This window comes from Pan paniscus, chromosome 18, assembly GCF_029289425.2.
Source record: "Pan paniscus chromosome 18, NHGRI_mPanPan1-v2.0_pri, whole genome shotgun sequence".
NCBI classification, from domain to species: Eukaryota; Metazoa; Chordata; class Mammalia; order Primates; family Hominidae; genus Pan; species Pan paniscus.
The window spans coordinates 100,078,450-100,100,597 of NC_073267.2; the positions used below are offsets into that span (position 1 = coordinate 100,078,450).

Below are 22,148 nucleotides of genomic sequence, written 5' to 3' on the forward strand. Positions count from 1 at the left end.
AGGAAGAGACAGCGATGAATTAAAACATTATCTTAACTAATCCAAGTGCTGGTCTTCAATACTTTCATGTGTATAGACAAAGAGAAACTGCGGAGATTTCTCACAACCTCTGTGTCCATTTTATGCATGTATCTTAGCAGAAACACTGGTGAAATCCCTCCAAAACATATTTATTAGGCATGGAAAAAGCCCTACATGACAGGTGGCATAGGCTCCTTATGAAATCGTTGCAGGATGGGAAGCCATTTAGGGCTTCGTAATTGTGAAAGATTGTATAGAAACCGAGGCACTTAAATAGCAGTGAGCATGAGAAAATGTGGTAGATAATGGTGGTGATTCTATTTCTTGTGAAAGTCCACTTACTCCGTTCTGCTACAGTTGTGGGCTTTCCGATTTCACATACCCCAGTCTCTATATTTTCTCAATCCACAGCCTACCTCAACTAAGTCCATCCCAGGCACCTCTTACTGCAGTGATAATCCATCTGTTAATCATGTTTTCCTCTTATGTCTACTTTCTGTCAGAGAATTGTGGGTACAAACTGGGAAGGGAAGGAAATTATAAGAATATGTATTAATACAAATGGAATATGTTGGAAATGAGGAATAGTCAATATCACAGGTCATTTAAACACCTGATGAATTTCATGGATAGTCAGGAATCTTGTTCTTACCTAACCTGTTAATTTTAGATCAGACATTATACTGAAAGTATTGATGATGGGTTTAAATCAGGCTGCAGCTCACATGTTGTGATAATATTATGTTGATTTTTTGTTGTTTTTATATGTGAGGAAATGAATAACTGTATACTATTTATTCATAGTGATGACATTGCAATATTAATGATATTAGTACACATTATTATCTTCATAATCACAATTTCCTCCCCATTTTCTTAGTTCTCATAATTTTAGCCACAGCCCAGTTGGCTGGACCAATGGATGGAGAGAATCACTCAGTGGTATCTGAGTTTGTGTTTCTGGGACTCATTCATGGGAGATCCAGCTCCTCCTCCTAGTGTTTTCCTCTGTGCTCTATGTGGCAAGCATTACTGGAAACATCCTCATTGTGTTTTCTGTGACCACTGACCCTCACTTACACTCCCCCATGTACTTTCTACTGGCCAGTCTCTCCTTCATTGACTTAGGAGCCTGCTCTGTCACTTCTCCCAAGATGATTTATGACCTGTTCAGAAAGCGCAAAGTCATCTCCATTGGAGGCTGCATCGCTCAGATCTTCTTCATCCACGTCATTGGCGGTGTGGAGATGGTGCTGCTCATAGCCATGGCCTTTGACAGATATGTGGCCCTATGTAAGCCCCTCCACTATCTGACCATTATAAGCCCAAGAATGTGCCTTTCATTTCTGGCTGTTGCCTGGACCCTTGGTGTCAGTCACTCCCTGTTCCAACTGGCATTTCTTGTTAATTTACCCTTCTGTGGCCCTAATATATTGGACAGCTTCTACTGTGACCTTCCTCGGCTTCTCAGACTAGCCTGTACCGACACCTACAGATTGCAGTTCATGGTCACTGTTAACAGTGGGTTTATCTGTGTGGGTACTTTCTTCATACTTCTAATCTCCTACGTCTTCATCCTGTTTACTGTTTGGAAACATTCCTCAGGTGGTTCATCCAAGGCCCTTTCCACTCTTTCAGCTCACAGCACAGTGGTCCTTTTGTTCTTTGGTCCACCCATGTTTGTGTATACACGGCCACACCCTAATTCACAGATGGACAAGTTTCTGGCTATTTTTGATGCAGTTCTCACTCCTTTTCTGAATCCAGTTGTCTATACATTCAGGAATAAGGAGATGAAGGCAGCAATAAAGAGAGTATGCAAACAGCTAGTGATTTACAAGAAGATCTCATAAATGATACAATAAGCCCTTCTCATTAAACATGATATGGCTTTATGTTTCTTTCTTTGATATTTTAGATTCAGGAACTATGAGACATTACGTATTGATTTGAATGCTATTAGACCTGTAACATAATTCTTATCTGATGAATACATGATGAATATATTCCTTGTTCAAAATGAGTCATAAATTCAACACATCTCTACATCTATATTATGCCCATTTAATTTCTTTCAGCAATGTTTTGTAGTTTTTGGTGAACAGGTACTTTATGCATATGTACTTTATATTTATCTCTAAGTTTTATATTTCTGATGCCCTGTTAAATGACATTTTTATTTCAATTTACAATTGTTTATTCTTAGCTTATGGGCACATAATAGATCTTTGTTGGACATTATATCCTGTAAACTTGCAAAACTTATTAGTTCCATCAGTTTTTTATAGGTTATGTAGGATTTTCTTTATAGATGATTATGTTTTCAGTGAATAAAGACATTTGCTTTTAAAATTCTAGTATGAATTCATTATATTCATTTTGTTGAATGCTGAGTAGAATTAGTTAGAGCAGACATCTTTGACTTGTTCCTGTTATGAAATATATTAAATATTTCATCATTAAGTATAATGTTAGCTATAATTTTTTTCATAGGTAATCTTTAACAGGCTGAGAAAGTTTTCTGTATTCACAGTTTGCTGAAAATGTCCTTTATCTTTAGTCAGGAATGGATCTTGGATTTTGTAAAGTTTTTTTGTTTCAGAATCAGGGTAATGCTGGCCCTTTAGAATGAGTTGGGAAGCATCTGCTCTTCTTAAATTTTCTGCCATAATTTTGAAGAATTCATATAATTTTTTTCTTTAAAAAGGGAAGTACTTAAGTATTTTTTCCCATAAGTTACCCATAAGTAAATCTAAAGGAAAGTGGGAAACTTTGATACGCATTGGTTGCCCCCTGGTGGAGATTTCTGGGTTCTTGATTATTTTAACACTGGAGATAGAATCTGGTGGAATGACGTCAATGCTACCGTGATTAAGAGGTGTGTAGGAAATGCTTCATGTAAGAGAGAAAATAGTCTTTATGAGAATCTGCCTGATGGAAAGGAGTTGGTGCGACAATAACAATATAAATTAGTGAAAAAATTTAAATTGACAAATAATAATTGTATCTATTTATGGGGTACAATGTAATGTTTTGATACATGTTTAAATTGTGGAATGATTAGGTCTATGTTATTGACATACATATCTTTTTTGTGGTGAAAACATTTAAATTCTACTCTGTTAGTCATTTTGAAACATACAATACCTTGTTATTTATTACAGTCACCATTCTGTGCAATAGTTCACTGAAACTTTGTCTAACTGAAACTTTGAACCCTTTTATCAACATCTACCTTTTCCATGTCTACCCCCAACTCCTAGCCTCTGATAATCACCATTCCATTCTCTACTTCTATGAATACAACTTTTTTAGATTCCACATGTCAGTGAGATTATGTGATATTTGTCTTTTCGTGCCTGGCTTATTTCACTTAGCGTGATATCTTCTGGGTTAATTCATGTTGTCACATATATCAGGTTTTCCTTCCTATTAAGGCTGAGTAGTATTCCATTGTATATATACACTACATTTTCTTCATCCATTTGTCAGTTGATAGACATCTGTGTTGATTTCATATTTGGGTATTGTGAATAATGCTGCAATGAACATGAGCCTGGAGATATCTCCTCAGCATACTGACTTAAATTCCTTTGGATATATACAAGGAAGTGGGATTGCTGGATCATATAGTAATTCTAGTTTTAGTTTTTTGAGTAACTTTTATCTATTTTTCATAATAGTATTAATTTACATTTCCACCAACAGTGTACGAGGGTTCCCTTTTCTCTGTATCCTCTTCAACACTTGTTATCTTTTATGATTTTGATAGTAGCCATTCTAACAGGTATGAAGTGGCATCTCACTGTCATTTTAATTTGCATTTCCCTGATAATTAGGATGACAAACTTTTTTTATGTTAGTCATTTGTGTGTATTTTTTTGAGAAATGTCTATTTAGGACCTTGCCCATTTTTTGACGTGGTTATTTGTTTTCTTGATATTGAGTTGAGTTTCTTATACATTTGGAGATTAGCCTTTCATCAGATGTATGCTCTGCAAATATTTTCTCACAACTTGTAGGTTGTCTCTTCACCATATTGTTTCCTTTGCTGTGCAGAAGCTTTTTAGTTTGATGCAATCCCATATATTTTTGCTTTTGTTGCCTGTGCTTTGGGGGTTATATCCAAGAAATCTTTGACCAAACCAATATTGTGGAACTTTTCCCCTATGTTTTCATCTAGTAGTTTTACAGTTTTATGTTTAAACCTTTAATGCATTTTGAATTGATTTTTGTGTATGGTATGAGATAAGGATACACACCATACACATTCGTGTTCTTCTGCATGTGGATATCTAGTTTTCTTAACACCATTTATTGAAACAAATGTCTATTCTTCATTACGTTTTCTGGGCACCTTTGTTAAAAATTTATTGGCCATAAATGCATGAGTTTGTTTCTGGGCTCCTTATTCTGTTCCCCTGGTCAATGTGTCTGTTTTTGTGCAAGTGTCATATTGTTTTGATTACTATGGTTTTGTGATACGTATGTGTTTGTGGGGGGGATCGATTTTTATTTGGGTTTCTCACAGTGGTTAGAGAACAACCACAGCACAGGAAATGCATCGCCAAGATTGCCCAGAAAACTGACCAGCTGCATCTTATTGCTTAAGAATACACATTTTCACAATAACTGACAAATGGTGATGTGCCTCACACAGGAATGTGTTCACATTTGCAATGCTGTGTACAGACTTCACTTCATTCAACATAGATTTTGGTTTAGTGGAATTCAAATGCAGATGCTTGTTCACTTCACAGCCTTGGATTTGTCTGTTTTTGGAGAGCTACAACCTCATGAGTATATCTGCATGAAAACCACAGACAATGAAGGTATTTCTTCATTGATTTATTTATTCCTTTGACTGTAGCAACAAACCCTGGATGACACCCTTCCTTTTAATTCACCTGGAAACCAGACTCAATCAAATCTCCCTGGTCCCCTCACTATTCCTTCAAATTCCCTATTTCTATCTCTTCCTGAGGAGGGTAACCTCCTGTAGCAGGGGTCAGGCTGTGACTTGGGAATCAAGCCTAGATCTGCAGGTTGCATTTTCATCTTCTTGTAAAATATGGTAGGACACTGCAGTGAATCCAACAGTTAACACTCAGAGCAGTTCCCTGCTCTAACTCAGGAGAGAGACTTCAGAGGGTCAGGATTCATCCATTTGATCAGTTAACTGAGAAGGATTCATTTTGGTAAAACTTGTTCAGCTTTGAGACACTTCAGTGAGTTGTTTGAGATTGTTTTTAAAATTGTACTTTAAGTTCTGGGGTACATGTGCAGAACGTGCAGGATTGTTACATAGGTATACACGTGCCATGGTGGTTTGCTGCACCCATCAACCCATCACCTACATTAGGTATTTAACCCAATGCTAACCTTCCCCCAGCCCCTACCCCCAGACAGGCCCCGGTGTGTTGTGTTCCCCTCCCTCTGTCCATATGTTCTCATTGTTCAACTCTCATTTATGAGCAAGAACATCGGGTGTTTGGTTTTCTGTTCTTGGGTTAGTTTGCTGAGAATGATGGTTTCCAGCTTCATCCATGTCCCTGAAAAGGATATGAACTCTTCCTTCTTTATGGCTGCATAGTATTCGATGGTGTATATGTGCCACATTTTCTTTATGCAGTCTATCATTGAATGGGCATTTTGGTTGGTTCCAAGTCTTTGCTATTGTGAACAGTGCCACAATAAACATATGCATGCATGTGTCTTTATGGTAGAATGATTTATAATCCTTTGGATATATACCCAGTAATGCGATTGCTGGGTCATATCATATTTCTAGTTCTAGAACCTTGAGGAATCACCACACTGTCTTCCACAATGGTTGAACTAATTTACACTCCCACCAACAGTGTAAAAGCATTCTTATTTCTCCACATCCTTTCCAGCATCTGTTGTTTCCTGACTTTTTAATGATCGCCATTCTATCTGGCGTGAGATGGTATCTCATTGTGGTATTGATATGCATTTCTCTGATGACCAGTGATGATGAGCTTTTTTTCATATGTTTGTTGGCTGCATAAATGTCTTCTTTAGAGAAATGTCAGTTCATATCCTTCACCCACAGATGAGTTTGTTTGTTATTTTCTTGTAAATTGTTTAAGTTCTTTGTAGATTCTGGATATTAGCCCTTTGTCAGATGGATAGATTGCAAAAATTTTCACCCATTCTGTAGGTTGCCTGTTCACTCTGATGATAGTTTCTTTTGCTGTGCAGGAGCTCTTTAGTTTAATTAGATCCCATTTGTCTATTTTGGTTTTTGTTGCAATTGCTTTTGGTGTTTTAGTCATGAAGTTTTTCTCCGTGCCTATGTACTGAATGGTATTGCCTAGGTTTTCTTCTAGGGTTTTTTATGGTTTTAGATCTTACGTTTAAGTCTTTAATACATTGTGAGTTAATTTTTGTGTAAAGTGTAAGGAAGGGATCCAGTTTCAGTTTTCTGCATATGGCTAGCCAGTTTTCCCAACACCATTTATTAAATAGGGAATCGTTTCCCCATTGCTTGTTTTTGTCAGGTTTGTCAAAGATCAGATGGTTGTAGATGTGTGGCGTTATTTCTGAGGCCTCTGTTCTGTTCCATTGGTCTACATATCTGTTTTGGTACCAGTACCATGCTGTTTTGGTTACTGAAGGCTTGTAGTATAGTTCGAAGTCAGACAGCATGATGCCTCCAGATTTGTTCTACTTGCTTAGGACTGTGCTAGCTCTGTGGTCTCATTTTTGGTTCCATATGAAATTTAAAGTAGTTTTTTCCAATTCTGTGCACAAAGTCAATGGTAGCTTGATGGGGATAGCATTGGGTCTATAAAAACTTTGGGCAGTATGTCCATTTTCATGATATTGATTCTTCCTATCCATGAGCATGGAATGTTTTTCCATTTGTTTGTGTCCTCTCTTATTTCCTTGAGCAGTGGTTTGTAGTTCTCCTTGAAGAGGTCCTTCACATCCCTTGTAAGTTGGATTCCTAGGTATTTTATTCTCTTAGTAGCAATTGTGAATGGGAGAGTTCACTCATGATTTGGCTCTCTGTTTGTCTGTTTTTTGCATATAGGAATGCTGGATTTTTGCACATTGATTTTGTATCCTGAGACTTTTCTGAAGTTGCTTATTAGCTTAAGGAGATTTTGGGCTGAGACCATGGGGTTTTCTAAATACACAATCATGTCATCTGCAAACAGAGACAATTTCTTTCTCTTGCTTGATTGCCCTGGCCAGAACTTCCAATACTACGTTGAATAGGAGTGGTGAGATAAGGCATCCTTGTCTTGTGCTGGTTTTCAAAGGGAATGCTTCCAGTGTTTCACCATTCAGTATTGGCTGTGGGTTTTTCATAAATAGGTCTTATTATTTTGAGATACGTTCCATCAGTATCTAGTTTATTGAGAGTTTTTAGCATGAAGGGCTGTTGAATTTTGTCGAAGGCCTTTTCTGCATCTATTGAGAGAAGCATGTGGTTTTTGCCATTGGTTCTATTTATATGATGAATTATGTTTATTGATTTGCGTATGTTGAACTAGCCTTGCATCCCAGGGATGAAGCCGACTTGATTGTGGTGGACAAGCTTTTGATGTGCTGCTGGATTTGGTTTGCCAGTATTTTATTGAGGATTTTTGCATCGATGTTCATCAGGGATATTGGCTTGACATTTTCTTTTTTTTGTTGTGTCTCTGCCAAATTTTGGTACCAGAATGATTCTGGCCTCATAAAATGAGTTAGGGAGGATTCCCTCTTTTTCTGTTGTTTGGAATAGTTTCAGAAGGAATGGTACCAGCTCCTCTTTGTACCTCTGGTAGAATTCAGCTGTGAATCCATCTGGTCCTGGACTGTTTTTTGGTTGGTAGGCTATTAATTACTGCCACAATTTCAGACCTTGTTATTGGTCTATTCAGGGATTCAACTTCTTCATGGTTTAGCCTTGGGAGGGTGTACGTGTCCAGGAATTTGTCCATTTCTTCTAGATTTTCTAGTTTGTGTAGAGGTGTTTATAGTATTCTCTGATAGTAGTTTGTATTTCTGTGGGATCAGTGGTGGTATCTCCTTTATCATTTTTTATTGCATCTGTTTGATTCTTCTCTCTTTTCTTCTTTATGAGTCTGGCTAGTGGTCTGTCTATTTTATTGATCTTTTCAAAAACCAGCTTCTGGATTCATTGATTTTTTTTGAAGGTTTTTTTGTGTCTCTATCTCCTTCAGTTCTGCTCTGATCTTAGTTATTTATTGTCTTCTGCTAGCTTTTTGTATGCTCCTGCCTCTTGAGTTCTTTTAATTGAGATGTTAGGGTGTCAACTTTAGATCTTTCCTGCTTTCTCTTGTGGGCATTTAGTGCTATAAATTTCCCTCTACACACTGGTATAATTGTGTACCAGAGATTCTGGTATGTTATGTCTTTGTTCTCATTGGTTTCAAATAACTTATTTATTTCTGCCTTAATATCTTTATTTACCCAGTAGTTGTTCAGGAGCAGGTTGTTCAGTTTACATGTAGTTGTGTGGGTTTGAGTCAGTTTCTTAATCCTGAGTTCTAATTTAATTGCACTGCGATCTGAGAGACTGTTATGATTCTCATTTTTTTTTGCATTTGCTGAGGAGTGTTTTACTTCCAAATATGTGGTCAATTTTAGAATAAGTGCAATGTGGTGCTGAGAAGAATGTATATTCTGTTGATTTGGGGTGGAGAGTTCTGTAGATGTCTATTGGATCCACTTGGTCTAGAGCTGAGTTCAAGTCCTGGATATCCTTGTTAACTTTCTGTTTCGTTGATCTGTTTAGTATTGACAGTGGGATGTTAAAGTCTCCCACTATTATTGTGTGAGGGTCTAAGTCTCTTTTTAAGTCTCTAAGAGCTTACTTTATGCATCTGGGTGCTCCTGTATTGGGTGCATATATATTTAGGATAATTAGCTCTTCTTGTTGCATTGATCCTTTTACCATTATGCAATGCCCTTATTTGTCTCTTTTGATCTTTGTTAGTTTAAAGTCTGTTTTATCAGAGACTAGGGTTACAACCCCTGCTTTTTTTTGCCTTCCATTTGCTTGGTAAGTATTCCTCCATCCCTTTATTTTGAGCCTATTTGTGTCTTTGCACCTGAGATGGGTCTCCTGAATACAGAACACTGATGGGTCTTGACTCTTTAGCCGATTTGCCAGTCTGTGTTTTTTAATTGGAGCATTTAGCCCATTTACATTTAAGGTTGATATTGTTATGTGTGAATTTGATCCTGTCATTACGATGCTAGCTGGTTATTTTGCTGTTAGTTAATGCAGTTTCTTCATAGTGTCAATGGTCTTTACAATTTGGCATGTTTTTGCAGCGGCTGATACCAGTTGTTCCTTTCCATGTTTAGTGCTTCCTTCAGGAGCTCCTTTAAGGCAGGCCTGGTGGTGACAAAATCTGTCAGCATTTGCTTGTCTGTAAAGGATTTTATTTCTCCTTCACTTATGAAGCTTAGTTTGGCTGGATATGAAATCCTGGGTGGAAAATTCTTTTCTTTAAGAATGTTGAATATTGGCCCCCATTCTCTTCTGGCTTGTAGAGTTTCTGCCAAGAGATCCGCTGTTAGTCTGATGGGCTTCCCTTTGTGGGTAACCTGACCTTTCTCTCTGGCTGCCCTTAACATTTTTTCCTTCATTTCAACCTTGCTCAATCTGACGACTATGTGTCTTGGGGTTGCTTTTCTTGAGGAGTGTCTTTGTGATGTTCTCCGTATTTCCGAATTTGAATATTGGCCTGCCTTGCTAGGTTAGGGAAGTTCTCCTGGATAATATCCTGAAGAGTGTTTTCTAACTTGGTTCCATTCTCCCCATCACTTTCAGGTACAGCAATCAAACGTAGATTTGGTCGTTTCACATAGTCCCATATTTCTTGGAGGCTTTGTTCATTCCTTTTCATTCTTTTTTCTCTAATCTTGTCTTCTTGATTTATTTCATTAAGTTGATATTCAATCTCTGATATCTTTCTTCCGCTTGATCGAATCAGTGCCTGATCCTTGTGCATGCTGCATGAAGTTCTCATGGCGTGTTTTTCAGCTCCATCAGGTCATTTATGTTCTTCTCTAAACTGGTTATTCTAGTTAGCAATTGGTCTAGCCTTTTTTCCAGGTCCTTAGCTTCCTTACATTGGGTTAGGACATGCTCCTTTAGCTTGGAGGAGTTTGTTATTACCTACCTTCTGAAACCTACTTCTCTCAATTTGTCAAACTCATTCTCCGTCCAGTTTTCTTTTGTTCCCTTGCTGGTGAGGAGTTGTGATCCTTTGGAGAAGAAGAGGCATTCTGGTTTTTGGAATTTTCAGCCTTTTTGCTCTGGTTTCTCTCCATCATTGTGGATTTATCTACCTGTGGTTTCTGATGTTGGTGACCTTCTGATGGGGTCACTGAGTGGATGTCCTTTTTGTTGATGTTGATGCTGTTCCTTTTTGTTTGTTAGTTTTCCTTCTAACAGTCAGGCCCCTCTGCTGCAGGTCTGTTGGGGTTTGCCCTAGGTCTACTCTAGACCCTGTTTGCCTGGGTATCACCAGCGGAAGCTGGAGAACAGCAAAGATTGCTGCCTGTTTCTTCCTCTGGAAGTTTTGTCCCAGAGGGGCACCCACCAGAGGCCAGCCAGAGCTCTCCTGTATGAGGTGCCCATTGGCACCCACTGGGAGGTGTCTCCCAGTCAGGATACACGGGGGTCAGGGACCCACTTGAGGAGGCTGTCTGACCCTTATCAGAGCTCGAATGCTGTGCTGGGAGATCTGCTGCTCTCTTCAGAGCCATCAGGCTTTTCAAGGATGCTCAAAGTCTGCTGAAGCTGTGCCCACAGCTGCCCTTTCCCCTAGGTGCTCTGTTCCAGGGAGACGGGGGTTTTATCTATAGGTCTCTGACTGGGGCTGCTGCCCTTTTTTCAGAGATGCCTTGCCCAGAGAGGAGAAATCTAGAGAGGCAGTCTGGCTGCTGTGGCCTTGCTGAGTTGTGGTGGGCTCCACCCAGTTCAAACTTTCTGGTGGCTTTGTTTACACTGTGGGGGTAAAACTGCCTACTCAAGCCTTGGCAATGTGGAAGCCCCTCCCCCCACCAAGCTCGAGTGTCCTAGGTCAACCTTAGACTGCTGTGCAAGAATTTCAAGCCAGTGGATCTTAGCTTCTGGGCTCTGTAGGGGTGGGACCCGCCGAGCCAGACCACTTGGCTCCCTGGCTTCAGCCCCCTTTCCAGGAGAGAGAATGGTTCTGTCTTGTTGGCATTCCAGTTGCCACTGCGGCATGAGAAAAAAAAAAACTCCTGCAGCTAGCTCGGTGTCTGCCCAAACAGCTGCCTAGTTTTGTGCTTGAAACCTAGGGCCTTGGTGGCAGAGGCACTGGAGGGAATCTCCTGGTCTGTGGATTGTGAAGACCGTGAGAAAAGCATAGTTTCTGGGTGGAGTGCACGGTTCCTCATGGTACAGTCCCGCGGGGCTTCCCTTGGCTAGGGGAGGGAATTCCCCCCAACCCCTTGCACTTCCCGGGTGAGGCGACGCCCCATTCTGCTTTGGCTCACCCTCCATGGGCTGCACCCACTGTCCAACCAGTCCCAGTGGGATGAACCAGGTACCTCAGTTGGAAATGCAGAAATCACCTGCATTCTGCATTGATCTCACTGGGAGCTGCAGACTGGAGCTGTTCCTATTTGGCCATGTTGCCAGCAAATTCTGAGATTTTTTTAAAAAGTGCAAAGAAAGACATCTGAGGGGTGCTGACATATTCAGGTCACCTCAGGCCACATGCCAGCTTGCTTGCCCCTGTTGGATTCAGCAGAGGGAGATAGGCCTTGCTATACCTGTGGTGTCTGCCAAAGCTTCCTCCTGGCAATTCTTGGGAGTGCTGATACCTGGGCCACAGTTAGTCCAAGTTTATCACTGAAGATCCTATCAAAGTTTTGTCTGAAATTCCACTTTTGCCTTTTGTCCTAAGTGGTTGTGGACACCTCCAGGGGCTGATACCAAGGACTAGGAACAGCTGAGGGAAGCAGAAAGGTTCAGAGTACATCTCTATTTACAGGGAACAGAACACCGGCCTCCAAGAGTCCATGGAGCAATGGGAAAATTGCAGTGATTACTCATCACTGTGAAACCTCTACTTTGAATACAGTATCTTCTGGCAAGCACAGGGGACTGCGGTCGACAATGCTGCTGAATATACCTGAGTACATAGTAAGACATTTGTTTGGTAAACAGTCAATGCATACAATAAATTACCTTGAGAAGGCCATCTGTGCTCCAGACGTGAGAGTTCATGTGAATAGAATGGCCACAATTCAAAGAATCTTCACAGGAAAACAGGGCTCAGAGCTCATCCACAATGGACAGACAGGGAGGGAAACAGGTGGAGGTTAGTTCACCACTTCCTCATAAGAAGGTAATAAATAGTTTGGTGAAATAAAATGGTAGCACTGAGTAATTGCGGGATTCTGGATAGGCAGTCAGGTTGATTTCATGTTGCTACTGCTGGACTTGAGGGCTGGCTTGGCTGTGGTGGCAGACACAGCAGCAGCTCAGGATGATGGTGATGGTCCACGCCAGCCAGAACCACCAATGTTCATAGTAGTAGTTCCAACACTGAGACTGCCCATAGCAGTGTCCTGTTGTGTCACAGATGTAGCTTTGATTGTTGGTACACACACAGGCTTCCTTATCCTGTGGGGGTTCAGCCCTGGCTGACACGGGGCTGGGCAGTGCCTAGAGGTGCAAGAGCTCCATGCCACCCAGGAGTCTTCCCTCCATACTCCTCCTGCTCCTCCGACCCAGCGCGGGCACCTCCCTCCACCCTTGCTGCACTTCTCCTCTACCCTCTTCTTCCTTCTTTTGTTCTTTTCCTATAATACGTTTTGAAGTCAGATTGTGAGGCCTTCAGCTTTGTTCTTATTGCTCAAGAGTCCTTTAGTTATTCAGGGTCCTTTGTGGTTCCATATAAATTTTCAAATTGTTTTTTCTATTTCTGTGAAGAATGACATTGAAATTTTGATAAATATTGCATTAAACCTATAAATCACTTTGGGCAGTAAGGACATTTTAAGAATATTAATTCTTCCTACCCATGAACGTAAAGTATCTTTCCATGTATTTGTGTCATCTACAATTTTTTCATCAATGTTTTATAGTGTTCAGAATACAGATCTTTCACCTCCTTGGTTAAATGTACTCCTAAGTACAATCATAAATGTGCTCCTAAACAAAAAAAATACGGTTTTTTTGATGCTACCGTGAATGAGATTGATTTCTTTATTTTTGTCATATAGTTTGTTGTCAGTGTAAAGAAACTACTGAGTTTTGTACATTGATTTTGAATTCTGCAATTTTATTGAATTCATTGATCATTTCTAATAGCTTTTTGGTGGAGTTTTTAGGGTTTCCTATATATAATATGTCATCAAACAGAGACAATTTTACTTCTTCCTTTTCAATTTGAATATCTTTTATTTCTTTATTTGACTTAATTGCTCTGGCTAGGACTTCCAGAAATAAGTTGAAAAGAAGTAGTGAGAATAAATATCCTTGTCTTGTTCTTGATCTTAGCAGAAAAGATTTCACTTTTTCATTGTTGGGTATGATGTGAGCTGTGAGCTTGCTGTATATGTCCTGTTTTGTGTTAAGGTACATGCCTTCTACGCCCAATTTGTTGAGAGGTTTTGTCATGAGAGGATTTTGAATTTAGTCAAATGCTTTTTCTGCATATATAGAGATAGCTATTTTTTTATCCTTCATTCTGTTAATGTGGTTTATCACATTTGATTTGTGTTTGCTGAACCATCTGGAGGATAAATCCACTTTATCATGGTAAATGTTCTCCTAATGTGTTGTTAAATTCTGTTTGCTAGCACTTTTTTTTGAGGACTTTTGTATCTGTGTTCATCAGGGATATTGGTTGGCCCATACTTTTCTTATAGTGTCCTTGTTTGCCTTTTTATTTTTATTTTTTTGTTTTTGTTTTTTATTTATTATACTTTAAGTTTTAGGGTACATGTGCACAACGTGCAGGTTAGTTACATATGTATACATGTGCCATGCTGGTGTGCTGCACCCATTAACTCATCATTTAACATTAGGTATATCTCCTAATGCTATCCCTCCCCCCTCCCCCCACCCCACAACAGGCCCCAGTGCTAATATCCGGAATCTACAATGAATTCAAACAAATTTACAAGAAAAAAACAAACAACCCCATCAAAAAGTGGGCAAAGGATATGAACAGACACTTCTCAAAAGAAGACATTTATGCAGCCAACAGACACATGAAAAAATGCTCATCATCACTGGCCATCAGAGAAATGCAAATCAAAACCACAATGAGATACCATCTCACACCAGTTAGAATGGCAATCATTAAAAAGTCAGGAAACAACAGGTGCTGGAGAGGATGTGGAGAAATAGGAACACTTTTACACTGTTGGTGGGACTGTAAACTAGTTCAACCATTGTGGAAGACAGTGTGGCGATTCCTCAGGGATCTAGAACTAGAAATACCATTTGACCCAGCCATCCCATTACTGGGTATATACCCAAAGGACTATAAATCATGCTGCTATAAAGACACGTGCACACGTATGTTTATTGCGGCACTACTCACAATAGCAAAGACTTGGAACCAACCCAAATGTCCAACAATGATAGACTGGATTAAGAAAATGTGGCACATATACACCATGGAATACTATGCAGCCATAAAAATGATGAGTTCATGTCCTTTGTAGGGACATGGATGAAGCTGGAAACCATCATTCTCAGCAAACTATCGCAAGGACAAAAAACCAAACACCGCATGTTCTCACTCATAGGTGGGAATTGGACAATGAGAACACATGGACACAGGAAGGGGAACATCACTTTAAAAAAAAACAATAATGCCGATCTTTTAAAATGAGTTTGGAAATACTCTTTCTCCTTCAAGTTTTTGGAAGAATTTCAGAAGGATTGTATTATTATTTTTTAAAATGTTAGAATTCAGCAATGAAGTTTTCTGGTCCTGGGATGTTCTTTGATGGGAGATGTTTTATTATTGATATACTCTCCATACTCAGTATTGTTCTGTTCAGATTTTATCTTTCTTCTTGACTTTCTCTAGGTAAGTTGCATTTTTCTAGAAATTTATCTGCTTTTTCTAGGTTATCCAATTTGTTGGCTTGTAATTGTTTATAGTGGCCTCTTATGATCCTCTGTATTTCTGTGGTATTAGTTGCAATATTTCCTCTTTCATTTCTGATTTTATTGCTTTGAGTATTCTCTCGTTTTTCTAGTCTAGCTAATGGTTTGTCAGTTTTGTTTATCTTTTCAAAGAACAAATTCTTAGTTTCATTGATCTGTTCTATTTTCTTTCACAGTCTTTTTTGTATTTGAAGGACTCGTATTTGTTAACTGGCTCAAGCCTGGAAATTTGTTGTGGTGCTATGAGTCTCTATTGCTCTCATTTCTCTTCACTAGACACAGAAATTTTCTGATTACACAAATCAAATAAGACTAATAAGCTTCCCAGGGATGAATCCCACTTAAGCATGGTGAATTTTTTTGTTGTGTTTTTTTTAAAAATAATATTTGCTAATATTTGGCTGAGGGTTTTTCCATCTAAGTTCATCAGGAGTATTGGTCTGCAATTTATTTTTATTATAGTGTCCTTCTCTGGGTTTGGTATCAGGGTAATGTTGGTTTTGAAAAATGGATTTGGAAGTATTCCTCTTCTTCATTCTTTTGGAAGAGTTTGAGAAGGATTGGTGTTAGTTTGGTGTTAGTTTATCTAAGTGTTTGTGAGAATTCAGCCAGCAAGCCATTCAACCCTGGGTCTCTCTTTTATGAGAGACCTTTCATTGGTGATTTAATTTCCTTATTCACGATTTGTTCTAAATTTTGAATTCTTCATGATTCAGTTTTGGTACGAGTTTATCAATTTCTTCTAGGTTATCTAATTTGCTGGTGAATAATTGTTTATAGTAGTATGTTATGATTTTTTAACTTCTGTGGTATCAGTTGTAATGTCTCTTCTTTCACTTCTGAGTTTGTTTTCTTTTTTCTTAGTCTATGTAAGAATTTGTTAATTTTGTCTATCTTTTCAAAAAACAATTCTTATTTTTATTGAAATTTTCAGTTTCTATTATATTATTTCTGCTCTGATCTTTGTTATTTGTTTCCTTCTGCTATCTTTGGGCTTGTATTGTTCTCTAATTTTCTCGCTCCTTTAGGCATATTAGGTTGCTTATGTGAGATCTTTTTTTTCTTTTTTGATGTAGGCATTTATTGCTATAAATGTCCCTCTTATAACTGCTTTTGTTGCATCCCATATGTTTTAGTATGTTATGTTTCCATTTTCATGCTACCTGATTTTAGAATATATTTCAAAGCATGGTGTACAGTGCTTTTAAAAAGAGGCTATATATAGGTATATATAAAAACAATACACACATTATATATAAACTATGACATGCTTGTAAAGAAAAGAGAACATAAAGTTTCTGAGGAAATAATTAGAAGAACAAGAGGATGCAAAGGGGTCTGTCAAAGATTCAGTGAAATGAGGGTTTTTGGATATTCACAGCGAATAGATTAATGCATTAGGAATGAGCAAAAAAATTGATGGTAGTCAAACAGAGGGAGGGAGGTAGATTTTGAATGATTCAAAGCAGGAGTGTTTTGAAGATAAACAGAATAACTAAAAAGAAAGACTCAGATGAAAAGCCTAGATTTAAAGCATTGGAATCAAGAGGTGGTAATCTAGGAATTAGGTTGATTTCTTTTTTTTTTAATTTGTGTAGCTTTTTATTTTATTTTTAATTATACTTTAAGTTTTAGGGTACATGTGCACAAAGTGCAGGTTTGTTACATATGTATACATGTGCCATGTTGGTGTGCTGCACCCAGAAGACTGGTTAATTTCAATAACCTAAAAATCCACAAGGTGGGAGTGTTTCACTGAAGCCAGTTGTTAGAGAAACGTTAGAACCAACTTCCTTTTTTTCTCTGTCCCTTCTTCTCTGCTTTCTTCTTTTCTCCTCCTCCTCCTCCCTTTACTCTCCTTCTTCTCTCTCTGTTTTTCTAATCATGAAAACAAACAAAAAAAACTATGAGCAAGAGCACAGAAAAAAGACTAGCAAAGACTGCAGTTATTGAAAGTATCAGATACAGAAAATAAGATAACTATACTTAGTATGTTTAAAGTAAAACAAAAAATTAAAAATATCATAATGGAACAGGAAACTCTGGAGAATGGCCAAGAAGATTACAAGAAAACAAATAGAATGTCCATAGAGAATAACATAATTGAAATTTAAACCCAAATGAGTGGTTTTAACAGAATATTAGTATGTTAGAAGTAGTTGAAGAGTGAACTAGTAAACTGTAATATAGGTCAGAAGGGGCTATCCAGAATGAACACAGGAATAAAGACATGGAAAATAAGAAACATGTAGTTAGGAGACATGGAAGACAGAGGGGGAAATGCTAAAAAATTTCAAAGAGTGTTTCAGAAGGAGAGGAAGGAGATCATGAATCAGTGTATATATTTTTTAAATTTTATTTTATGTTCTGGGATACATGTGCAGAAAGTGTAGGTTTGATACATAGGTAAATGTGTGCCATGGTGGCTTGCTGCACCCATCAACCCATCACCTAGGTATGAGGCCCTGCATGCATTAGCTATTTGTCCTGATGGTCTCCTACCGCTGTCCCCCTGAGAGGCCCTGGTGTGTGTTGTTCCCCTCCATGTATCCACGTGTTTGTCCTGATGGTCTCCTACCGCCTGTCCCCCTGAGAGGCCCTGGTGTGTGTTGTTCCCCTCCATGTATCCACGTGTTTGTCCTGATGGTCTCCTACCCCCTGTCCCCCTGAGAGGCCCTGGTGTGTGTTGTTCCCCTCCACGTATCCACGTGTTTGTCCTGATGGTCTCCTACCGCTGTCCCCCTGAGAGGCCCTGGTGTGTGTTGTTCCCCTCCATGTATTCACGTGTTTGTCCTGATGGTCTCCTACCCCCTGTCCCCCTGAGAAGCCCTGGTGTGTGTTGTTCCCCTCCATGTATCCATGTGTTCTCATTGTTCAACTCCCTCTTACGACTGAGAACATGTGGTATTTGGTTTTCTGTTCCTGTGTTAGTTTGCTGAGGATGATGGCTTCCAGCTTCATCCATGTCCCTGCAAAGAACATGATCTCATTTATTTTAATGGCTGCATAGTATTCCATGGTGAATATATATCACATTTTCTTTATCCAATATATCATTGATGGGCATTTGGATTGATTCCATGTATTTTCCATCGTAAATAGTGCTGCAATAAACATATGTGTGCATGTATATGTATGTGTGTGTGTGTATATATATGTAGTTATATATATGTATATATATGTGTATATATATGTGTGTGTATATATACACATATATACATATACATATATAATTATATATAATATATAATTATATATATTACATATATACACATAAAAAGTACATATATACATAAAATATATATACATATACATATATAATATATGTATATTATATATACTATATATATTATATATGTATATGTATATATATGTGTATATATGTATATATATGTATGTATATGTGTATATATATATATTTTTTTGAGATGGAGTTTTACTCTTGTTGCCCAGGCTGGAGTGCAATGGTATGATCTTGGCTCACTTTAACCTCTGCCTCCTGGGTTCCAGAGATTCTCCTGCCTCAGCCTCCAAAGTAGCTGGTATTACAGGTGTGCACCACTATACCTGGCTAATTTTTGTATTTTTAGTAGAGATGGAGTTTCCCCATGTTGGCTAGGCTGGTCTCAAACTCCTGTCCTCAGGTGATCCACCCACCTTGGCCTCCCAAAGTGCTGGGATTACAGGTGTGAGCCACTGCACCCAGCCCTGTACATGTATCTTTATAATAGAATGATTGATATTCCTTTGGGCATATACCCAGTAAAGAGATTGCTGGGTCAAATGGCATTTCTGGTTCTAGAACTTTGAGGAATTTTCACACTGTCTTCCACAGTGAATGAACTAATTTACATTCCCACAAACAGTGTAAAAGCATTCCTATTTCTCCACAGCCTTACCAGCAACTGTTTTTTCTGGAGTTTTTGATAATTACCATTAAGATTGGTTTGAGATAGTATCTCATTGTGGTTTTGAGTTGCATTTCTCTAATGATCAGTGATTTGAGCTTTTTTTCATATGTTTGTTGGCCACATCCATGTCTTCTTTTGAGAAGTGTCTGTTCATGTCCTTTGGCCAATTTTTGATAGGTTTCTTTTTCTTGTAAATTTAAGTTCTCCATAGGAGCAGGTGCTCTAATTGCTTGGAGGTCTGCCTATGTGTGGAGATGAGAGGGCCCCACTGCACTATAATCTCAGCACAGGAAGGTTGGGGAAGCTCAGGCTGCTGATCCAGTCAAGTGGGTACTCCACATACCTGGAAATCTGCCTGGCCATAGACTGGAGAGGGCCCCACTGCACCACAACCTATGTTTATAAGTGGTGGGGTAGCTCAGTATGCTGGTCCAGGTAGGCAGGTGCTCCAATGCCTGAATTTCTGCCTGGGGGTGAAGCAGAGAAAGCCCTGCTGTATCACATTCTCAGGGGAACAGGCTGGGGCACCCAGCAATGACACCTGCAGACTGGTTGTAGGTCTCCAAGCTGGCCCTGGCTGCAAGTTTCATCACCTGGGAGAAATTACAGCTGTAGCAGCTTTTCTGTTGCCCCAAGGCTGCGATGGAGGAAAGCACAATTCCAGCGCATACTGCTGAGGTGTTTTCCACAATATGGCTGTGAAGGTCCCTACCAAGCCCCAAAGCAGTTGTTCCAATCTTTGGCCTGAGACTAAAATGCCTGTGCAGGCATTCTGCTGGGTCACAAAAAGGAAAAAAAAAGCTCACTTTGCATGCATCCAGATGGAAAATGGCATCTTGCTCTTACTTCCTGGTCTGGGAAAATGTCTGCAGCTGTTCCCAGTGTCTTTGCTTCACAGCATCTCCAAGCCTCTCCCCATGTTGACTCCAGGCCTTGGGAGAAACAAAATGCAACAACTTGGCTGGGGTTGCTCAGATTCACAGTGAAAATGTCAGTTACAGAGGGAGGCTCTCTGCCTCTCTCACATGCTAGGACTTCACTCACTTTTATAAGCTGGTTGCTGTCATGTTGACTGTTTGCCCACATTCTCCTTCTTGGGATCTAGGATGTCCTTCATGATTCTGGTGGATTCCCATTTTCCTTCTTGACTTAGAGCTCACAGAGTTGACCTTTGTGCACTCTCTTGCTATTTCTAAGTGGCCGAGGCACACTAAAAGCCTCTAATTTATCATCTTGGGAAAAAAAAAAACAGGGAAGTTTGCTTTTGCAAATTGTTGTTTGTGGGGGTCTGTCCTGCAGACCCCAGCTGCGTGAGGGATGAATAATGTGCTCAGACACCAATTATTCAGTGAAAGAGCCGCTAGGGGGCTGGGCCATGCACAGAAAGAGTTCTGGCAGCCACGAGCCCTGACTAGCTAGCCCTGCCAGCATTTATTGAAAAAACATTAAATGACAGGGGCTTTTAGTCAACACAAATAGAGGGTAATTAACCTGGTCACCCTCCCCCGAGAGAGAGCCATCCTGCCTGTGAATGATCAAAGGTTGGCTTCAGGACCACATGAGTAAACAAGTTATTTAGATAAACTCCCTTACGTTCCTTTGCACCTACTTTAAGCTATTTACTCAAGGAAGGATTAGGCCGCCTTCATTCAGATCTATTACTGAAGCTATGCAACACCCCCAGCCTTCCATGACGGTTTGTGTCGATTTCTTATAACTATCTTTAAAATTTTTCCCACCAGCCTGACTGAACTCCCACAGTTGTTGCTACTTTTTGAAATTGAAATACTTCTAGGAAGACTGATTAAGAACAATATGGAGAAAAGACATATTTTTCAAACTCCTGATGAAAAAGAAACATCTGTATTAAAATATAGCTAATAAAAAGATAAGAGATGTTGTGGAAAACTTCATACAAGGGTGCCCACTCTCAGAACTTCTATTCAACATAGTACTGGATGTCCTAGCCAGAGCAATTAGGCAAAAGAAAGAAATAAAAGGCATGAAAATTGGAAAGGAAGAAGTTAAATTGTTTCTGTTTGCAGTTGACATGATCTTATATATAGAAAACACCAATAACTCTGCCAAAAAATTTAGAATTCATAAATGAATTTAGTAAAGTTGCAGGATACAATGTGAACATACAAAATTCAGTAGCATTTCTACACATCAACAACAAACTATACAAAAAAAGAAATCAAGAAAACAATCCTATTTATAATAGCAACAAAAAATAAAATACTTAGATGTAAATTTAAACAGAGAGGTGAATGATCTTTACACTGAAAACTACAAAATATTGATGAAAGCAATTGAAGAAGCCACAAATAAATGGAAAGATATCTCATGTTCATGGATTGGAAAAAGTAATATATTTGAAATGTCCATACTATCCAAAGTGATGTACATATTGAATGCAATCTCTATCAAAATTCCTATGACATTTTCCCACAGAAATAGAAAAACAACTCTCAAATCTGTATGGAACCACAAAAAACTCTGAAAAGCCAAAATAATCTTGATCAAAAAAAGCAAGGCAGGAGATATCACATTACCTGACTTCAAATTATACTACATAGCTATAGCAATCGAAACACCATGGTACTGGCAAAAACGCAGACACATAGACCAATTACACAGAATAAAGAGCCCATAAATAAATCTACATATTATAGTCAATTGACTTTCAACAAAGGTGCCAGGAACACACATGGGGAAAGAACAGTCTCTTCAAAAAATGGTGTTGAGAAAACTGAATGTCCACAAGATTGACATTAGGCCCTTATTTCATACCATATAAAAATATAAGCTCAAAATAAGTTAGACTTAAATGTAAGACCTAGCGCTATAGAACTCCTAGAAGAAAACAGGGGAATAACTCCAAGACATTGGTCTGGGCAATAATATTTTATGATATGACTCTAAAGCACAGGCAAGAAAAGCAACAAAACACAAATGGAATAGCATCAACCTAAAAAGCTTCTGCACAGCAAAAGAAAGTCAACAGAGTGAAGTGATAACCTACAAAATGGGAGAAATTATCTGCAAACTATACATTT

The 22,148-nt window shown here is 38.9% G+C and overlaps 1 pseudogene; it reads left to right on the forward strand.

The window, feature by feature from the left end:
* Positions 1–939: 939 nt before the first annotated feature.
* LOC117976745 (olfactory receptor 4F3/4F16/4F29-like) lies at positions 940–1,874 on the forward strand (annotated as a pseudogene).
* Positions 1,875–22,148: the final 20,274 nt, after the last annotated feature.